At 33.2% G+C, this 8,516-nt stretch overlaps 1 long non-coding RNA gene and 1 pseudogene across 1 annotated transcript; both read right to left on the bottom strand.

Annotated features, from left to right (window-relative positions):
• Positions 1 to 2,779: 2,779 nt before the first annotated feature.
• Positions 2,780 to 3,444, bottom strand: LOC112420468 (uncharacterized). The gene is made up of 2 exons (XR_003010566.2): positions 3,145 to 3,444; positions 2,780 to 3,010 (listed from the first exon to the last, which is right to left on the bottom strand). It is a non-coding gene; the product is annotated as an uncharacterized lncRNA (long non-coding RNA).
• A 1,563-nt stretch (positions 3,445 to 5,007) lies between these two features.
• Positions 5,008 to 6,917, bottom strand: LOC25489720 (serine/threonine-protein kinase Aurora-3-like; annotated as a pseudogene).
• Positions 6,918 to 8,516: the final 1,599 nt, after the last annotated feature.

The raw sequence follows: 8,516 nt of genomic DNA, 5'->3' as shown, positions 1-8,516 counted from the left end.
AACCACCTCTATCCACCAACATCCGCCAACACCATTTACCTAACAAAGCACTATTAAAATCCTGCAACTTCCTCACCCCCAAACCCCCATACTCCTTACGTAAGCAAACAGAGCTCCAAGCTACCCAGGAAATTTTCCTGTTTTCCTCACTCCCTCCCCAAAAAAATTTATTAAAAAGAGATTCAATGATAGAGATTATACCTGACGGAGCCTTGAAGAAGGAAAGAGCATAGACAGGTAATGCAGTCAGGACAGACTTAAGAAGGACCAACCGACCTCCAAAAGAGAGAAAACGACTTTGCCACCCCAACAGTCTAGATTTAATTGTTTGCAACACAGAATCCCAGAATGCTAATCTCCTTGGATCACCACCTATCGATAAACCCAGATACACAAAAGGAATCTTCCCAACCTTACAATTTAAAATTGATGCTGCTTCGAATAACCAAGAATCTGCAATATTTATACCGACTAACAGACTTTTGTTGAAATTTATTTTCAAACCAGACATATCTGCGAATAAACACAAGACCGCACGCAAAGCACGCACATTGTTTAAGTTAGTTCATAATTTCTTACTTAGATCTAATCACAAAGTGTCCTACATGTATTTTTTATAATAGTGTATTCTACCATAAAAATACAACATGGTTAAGAAAGAATAAGGTGAATAAGGTTAATTGTTTGCCTTTAAGAAAAAATAATATAATTTTTGAAGTTTGAAAGGCATTTTGTACATAAGTGCAAAACTTCGGGGGTATTTGAAAAACGTCAAGTTCACTAACAGAAAAAATTGATGGAATGAGTAAATTGATTAACGTTGTGCAATTTCAGAGGGGTAATTGAAGTTTTGTTAATTTTAAAGATGTAATTGACGAAACTTACAATTTCAGAGGGTAATTGTCTATTTACTCTATAATAAATACATTATCGATGAAAGAATATTTCTTAATAATTTATTAATTCTTGTTAACATACTCAATCAATTAATTTACACGTTTTTCTTCTTTTCTCGTTGTTATTGGTTGAAGCATTTCATTGAACGCCAATTATATAAAAATAAGTACTCCAATGTTTTAGAAATAAAAGAATTAATTAAAGAGAGGCACTTGCAGATTGAAAAATAATTATTATCGAATCAAGAATAATTCGATTTGATCTAAGGCTATAAAACAAATTTGACATTTGCTATATAAATGATTTATTTGGAATAAATTTATGTCAGGAATCCCACTACAACCACAATGAAGATATTCCAAGAAAAATGGCTACGCATTGTTTTTAAAACATTATTATGATCTGTCATCGATCATCACGAGTGATGCTCTTTCTAATTTTCATCCCAAAAGCAAAATTATATGCTTCAAATCAATCCCATGCTTTACGTGTGGGTTTTTAAACTGTTCTATTCGTAGCCATGCAATTGGGTTTTTATTGGTAGTCCTTTAAGATTAGAGCTTACGCTCCCCAATAATACCTGCAATATAAAACGATATATTGTTGATTAATTTTTCACACTACTTTGGTTTCTTTTCTCTCATAGTTCTATTTGATAAACTACGGTGCACCGAAACGTGGGCGGATTTGTATCTTTGTTTGTTTTTACAACGAGAATTGGTTGCAGGTGAGAAAATGTCAAATATACTTTTTACTTGCCAAACAAAAAATAATATTGGAAATATCTAAATAAACGCTGGTTTAGGAAGAATATGCTATAGCAAAATTTTGAATTGTTGATTGATCAACAGAGAGACAGTTTAGAACCAATAGTTCATTATCAAATGAATTGTTTCGATCTAATACTCTATCCGAGAGTTATCAATATTTATCAAATCTGTTCCTATCTAATGGAACCTTATTTGCTCAAATTACAAAGACATTGTTGAGAAAAAGATGGTTTTTTCCGGAGGAGATGGTTGTTACTATATGTCCCAATAACGAATGATTGGTTTAACTGAATAAAATAGATACTTTCTTTCTCGTTATCTCAAGTCGATATGGGGATCTTTCAATTGAAAGGATCCCCTAATGTAGATAATACGGATTCACGTTGATCGAGCCTAACTCTAATTGTTTTGTTCTAAAGCAAACAAAGAGATTCACGGGATGGTTTGTCTTATTCACATATTCACTACCAATAAGTACATAAAAATGAACTCTCCATTTATTAGATAGACACCTATCTCTCTCACTTGAAATTCAAACTTTTATTTTTAATGTTGTAAAAGTGTAACTGATGGAGCCCCTTTAGGGCTCGGGTGAGCTATAACCCACCCCACCAAAAAAAAATTATAATTTTCTATAAGAATAAATTAATAAAATATTTTTCACTTTTAAATAAAATTATATTGCGGTCCACCTTTTTCTCCATCTCAGTTTGCATTATTATCACATTTTCAAGTTATTTGAAATGTAAAAATAATTACTTTAAATTTTTTAAGATATGTAATTTAATTTTATTGGTCAACTTTGTGTTTAAGACGTATTAAAATATAAATTATATATATATTAGTTTATATTGGTGGCTCATCCAAGCATTTTATTCTGACCCCACCATTTAGAAGTGTGGCCTCTTCTACTAAACTCTTGATCATTGTGTTAAACTACTATTGTTCTTTATTGGATTCACTTTTGTAACAATCTTCAAATCATTATCTGTATGCAGAACTTGATTAATTTATAATGAATCAAGTTCTAATGTTTGAAATTATATAGAAAAGACACAATAAAAGATGAACAAAATTCAGTATAAATGTTTGTAACTATATGCTTTTTTTCCTTTGACCAAAGTAACTCTATGTTATTTAAATTTAAATAGGGGATAAAACAAATAAATTTCCAGTAATGAAATTACAGTACAAAGTTACGACGGTTTCAATCACCCTTTACATTTTGTTCCTTATTCAAAGCATCAACCAAGTATATAAACGATCTTGATTCCTCATCTTCATCATGGCAACCTGCAAACTTTTTGATTATTTGACACCCTTTGTTTTGATTCTATAGTTGGCTGCAACAAATTAATAAAATCTGTAAAGTGCCACATACATGCATACCAAAAGAAAACCGAGTAGTTTGATCTTAAGTGGTTAACGAGTTTCAGTTGATATAAAAATAAAAAAAAATAGAGATTGAATTGATTACCTGATGTTATTGTCGGTGTTGGAGGTGAAAGAGTATTGGTATTCAAGCACTTAGCACAGATGCATTGAACAAAACAATTGCATACCGTATTCTTCACACACTTTCTCTTTGGAGGAATCACAGTTGCATCATTATTGCCTTTGCCCCATGGCTCTGGTTTGTGTTGAATAGTAACTTTTTTCTCGTTTTGCTCTACAGCCGCAAGTTTTACTATGTCAACCCCTTCGCAACAGAATCTCAACTTTCTCATCATTTTCTCCCTCTCAATTCTATTGCATACAAGCTATTTCTCATGTTATATAAGCAACCCCTTTAAGTTGTAAACATATATATCAACTATAATAATCAAATTTTTGTCTTAAGAGATGGGACAATGTGAACGTGGTTTTGTATACCTGTCTCCTCCTGTTTTAAAATTATTAAGATTTTAATTTTAAGTTCTAGTCATTTTTCGTATAATTATTTATTTTTTTGATAAATAATTTTTTAAACTTTTTATTATGTTCTTACTTTGACTTTTGACCACTATTAATAAAAAATAAATTATTATTTGTCATAAATACTATTTTGATCATTATTAATAATTTTTTGTCATATATATCTATATTCAATATAGCCAAGTGTCCAACTTATTGCAATAGAATGATTAATGTGTTTTGATTAATGACAAATTATTTGGAACCTGAATTTGAATTCTAACAAGAGCAATTTTGCTAAAATGTTTATCTCTCAATCGAATTCAAAATTACTAGAACCGCTTTAAACTAAACCAATTTATTAAGTTCAATCGTTTTGTAATGTAGAAACTATTAAAAACTTTTACCTAAATAGAAAAATACGGAAAAGAAAAAAACAATTAAGATTGTGACAAGCGTGTGTATTCTTGTAAGTTGTAATGCAGTAACTATTTAATTTGAGGGGATGGAAAAGGTAAAACACAAGGACTTCTCATGTCACCTATTTTAGTAATACTCTCGCAAAGTTCTGATGGGTCTACAACATTTAGATCTGGCATGGGTCTACTTAAGGTTAGGCCGGATTTGGTTCAATTTAGTTTGGCTTTGAGTGAACCATCAAATTCGTCCTTGAATTTTCACGGGTCGGCCAAATTCGTCCCTCAATTATGCGAAATATCAACTTAATCCTTGAATTTGTCAGACGTCCATCAAAAATGTCCCTCCGTCCAAGTGTTCCGTTAGTCGTGCTGATCTGTCGCCCTGCATGTTGTGTTGTCATGTACACGTGTTCAAGGACTAATTTTTTTGATTTGGAAAAAGTCCAATTTTCACTTTTCAGTTTAATTTTTTTTCTGCTTTTCCCATTTTGCCCCTGCATTACCCATACTTCCTTCCTCACATTTTCTACAAATCAATCAATTTAGTCCTTCGAAATGTTTGTTATTATCGACCAAATTAGTCCCTGCCTGCGTGGCGTCTGACATGTGAGAGGTTAACGGCCACGTCAGCCCCGTTAACGCTCTGTTTGAATAGAAGGACTAACTTGATTGACATTTAACAAATTCAGGGATTAAATTGAGATTTCGCATAATTAAGGGACGAATTTGTCCGACCCGTGAAAATTCAGGGACGAAGTTGATGATTCACTCGTTTGGCTTTGATATGATTCGATTCAGTTTAGTTTCTACTTTGGAAAAGAAATCACAGGTGCTGCAATAAATTGGACCCAACTTCTCAATGTGACTCAAATAATTGAGGAGCAAACCTAGTGACTATTTGCAATTGGAATATAGGGCACACGCATATTTCACCTTCTATACATTCTAACAGCATTTATAGCAGTAGAAATTGTGAATTATCCTGTCAGTGTCATGCCTTACCGTAATACTACAAATCAAGAGTCGGCTATCATATGCATTGGACACTACATGTAAAAAGTCTTTGTAACAAGTGTTGATCCTACTTCCAGACACCAGTATGATTTGCATTCTCTTTTATCCAAGGATGCTCCATTATCTCCTGAAGTGAAAGCCTTTTTGAAGAATCTTTTACCAGGAGCTACACAAATTTACTTAGATCAGTAAGAAGAAAAGAACAACCTAATCATGGATGTGAAAATGAAGATAGATATATAATATAATATGATATAATCATACCCCATTTATCAGATTTTTGGCCTTTTTAGAAACAAGAGGGGTACGAGGGAAGCTCAGATCAATCTTTACTATCCTGCACAAGTTTGAATTCAAATGGTACATTATATAAATATAAGTATATTGAAAGTGATTTAGTTTATTATATATACATTACTCATGCCCTTCCATACCTTCTGAAGGTATCATCTTGACTTTCAGCCTCAAACGGAGGAACACCATAGAGGAATTCATAACAAAGGATACCTAGAGTCCAGTTATCAACTGCATAATCATGACCTTTATTTTCTACCATTTCAGGAGCTAAATAGTCCAATGTTCCACACATGGTTTTTCTTTTTTTGTCTTTGTCTTCAGATTGTACAGACCAACCAAAGTCTGCAATCTTTAGACGACCCTGTAAACAAGCCATTATCAAATTAGTTGTACAAGTTTCCTCAAAACTCGAATTAATATAACCATATAATCAACTCACAAACTAATTCCCAACGATTTTCTTTATATATATCTAGAATAAAGATTAAAGCCTAAGATTGAAATGAACTGCAATGTGTTTTATGACGTAACTAAGTTCTTCAAAGTTCAAACTATGCTGCCATAATTAGCACAAAGCGAAGAAAACAAATATTGTTAGCATTCGGAAAGGGCGATAAAAACAGGCAAATGAATAAAAAGATACCTCATGGTCAAGCAACAGATTTTCAGGCTTGATATCCCTGTGAATAACATGCTTCTCGTGACAATATGTCAATGCCTTTGTGAGGCTTAAAATGTACTAAAATTTTCAAATTTGAAATAAAAGAGTTAGTATAATACAAAGATTTGCTTCAAAAAACAATTATAAGCATAGAATGATAGAATATAACATGATCCCTTCCTATTTAGACATTCTTTGAATCCAATTTTCACTTGCTTTCCCTGTAGTCCATATAATACCCAGTTCCATTACAAATTTACAATTAGCTTAACCGTTAAAATTATCAGATACATATCAATGATATCAAAATTCCTAAGAAGTCCGGATACATAGTATGATATGGATACCATTCGACACATACAGGAATACGAGAAACTCATAAAAGTCAAGATATGACATTGGCAAGAAAGATGCATTAACAGACTAATAAAGAGTTACCGTTGCAGCTTGTTTCTCGGAGAAATGACATCTTTCGCGAAGTAACATGTATAGCTCACCATTATGAGCATATTCAAGAATCAAGTAAACACGCTCTGAATCATGAAACCAACCATAAAGACGCAAGATGTTTGGATGTTTAAGACTTATCTGTATCTCCATTTCCCTCCCAAGTTGTTTGTGAAGTTAATACTTCTCTAGTTGTTCCTTAAAGATAACTTTCAATGCAACCACATATTTACTCTGAAAAAAATTCACAATTAGTACAAAATCTATTGGATCCCACTAAATTCACAATTAGTTGTTCCTTAATTTCTCTGGCGACGTAGACTCTCCCGAATTTGCCTCTCCCGAGTGGCTTTCCGACTTCGAAGTCGTTGATAGACCAATCCCGTTTCTGATTTTGATCCATTAGGTTTGTTTTTTGAGAAATGAGAATTTGAATTTGTTGATAGAACACAAGCGGATGAATCGCAATCGGCGGAGGAGAATCGCACAAAAGAGAGGGAAATGGTTACTCAAGTGAATTCTGCTTTTGTCTTTTTGAATTTCAAACAAACATTTCTCAAACAAAATAAAATAAAGATTAAATAAATTTTTGTTCAATATAAATGTCTAAATTTTTTGGTTTTTAATCTCTTTAAATATGTATTTCATCCTTGCAATTATGGGGTCATTTAAAAGTTGGTTCCTGTAATCGTTAATCCTGACAATTTACCCTTACATTATTTAATCATTTAAAATTTCGTCTCTCTCCGCACTTAATCACTGTCATGTAACTAATTTGATGATGTGGCAATCATTGCCATACATGAAATCCATACTGAGTTGATCTTTTAAATATTTATTTGCCACGTGCGTAATTTTTAAAATTTTGATATAGCTTTTGCAATGATGTTTACCACATTATAAAAATCTCGTGTGTATTTTTTTGAACTTTGAATTGGGTAACCTGTTTGTGAGTGTGTACAGGCTTTGAATGGAGCGTTTGGCAGATGCATGCTATGCTTTTGGTCTAGCATTTGGCGTCTAGATTCCTCCAAAAATTAAAAATTTAGTTTGGCATGTGTGTCGCAGTTGTTTGTCTATGCGAGTTCGCTTACAAGATAAAGGCGTTTGGTGCCCTACAAATCATGTTAGTTATGATTCCTCTCATAAGGATTTGGCTCACATAGTTTTTTACTTGTCCTTTTGCATTGCAAGTTTGGTTTACGACTGGTTTATGCAGCGACATTCAGCAGGCTATCAACGAAACTAGCAATGCCTCATAAGCATTCTTTTTGTTGTTACAACGTGTCACACTGGATTTTGCAACACGTATGGTTGGTTTGTTTTTGAGTTTATGGAAGCATCGTAATCTCAAAGTGTGGGATAATGTTACAAGGCGGTTGCTCAAGTGGTTGACATAGCTCATCAATTGTTAGAGGATTAGACTCATGCAAACGTAGTTATTGTTCGCCAGAATCAGTTACGCACAATAACACCTTGGAATGCAACACTCTCAACGAATTCTTTAGGTCATCCTTTGACTCAAGTAGTGATTTACCTCAAGTTAGTGGTTCAACATCTATCCCGCCTCACCTTCGACTGCAGAGCCCTCAACGTGGACGTCTCAAACGCAACAACAATGCCTTTTTCAAATCAGTTGGACATAACGGGTATTGTTATGTTCTTATGCGACAAAGATGGTGCGTTTGTTTTGGCCAGAACATTGTGCTTTACTCATTTCTGTCTTGTGGACGTTAGCGAAGCGATATGATTATTCCATGCTAATTTAGAATTGCTTATGGTACGTAGTTTGATAGTCTTTCACAACAAGCGGGTGGTTGCTATAGAGTTTGGACATATTATCGTAGCTTCAACAAATATTTTTGCTTCTCGCTTCACAAACTCTCGGGTGGAGTTTAATAGGAGACAAACAGATTTAGTTGCTCACGCGCTCGCAGGGGCAACCACATTATCAACTAGTTCCACCACTTATTTTAAAATGACCTCCTGTATTGATACTCTTGTTATTAATGAAATGATATAAGCATCATCCTTTCAAAAAAAAAAAATCTCTCTTGCAAAAGTTTAGTTTTTTTTTAACAAGTGATTCATTAAATATGATTTTTTTTTTAAGTTTTT

The sequence above is a fragment of the Medicago truncatula genome, chromosome 3 (genome assembly GCF_003473485.1).
Source record: "Medicago truncatula cultivar Jemalong A17 chromosome 3, MtrunA17r5.0-ANR, whole genome shotgun sequence".
Classification (NCBI taxonomy): domain Eukaryota; kingdom Viridiplantae; phylum Streptophyta; class Magnoliopsida; order Fabales; family Fabaceae; genus Medicago; species Medicago truncatula.
The sequence above is the reverse complement of the archived record's forward strand: the minus strand, read 5'-3'. Positions and strand labels throughout refer to the sequence as shown.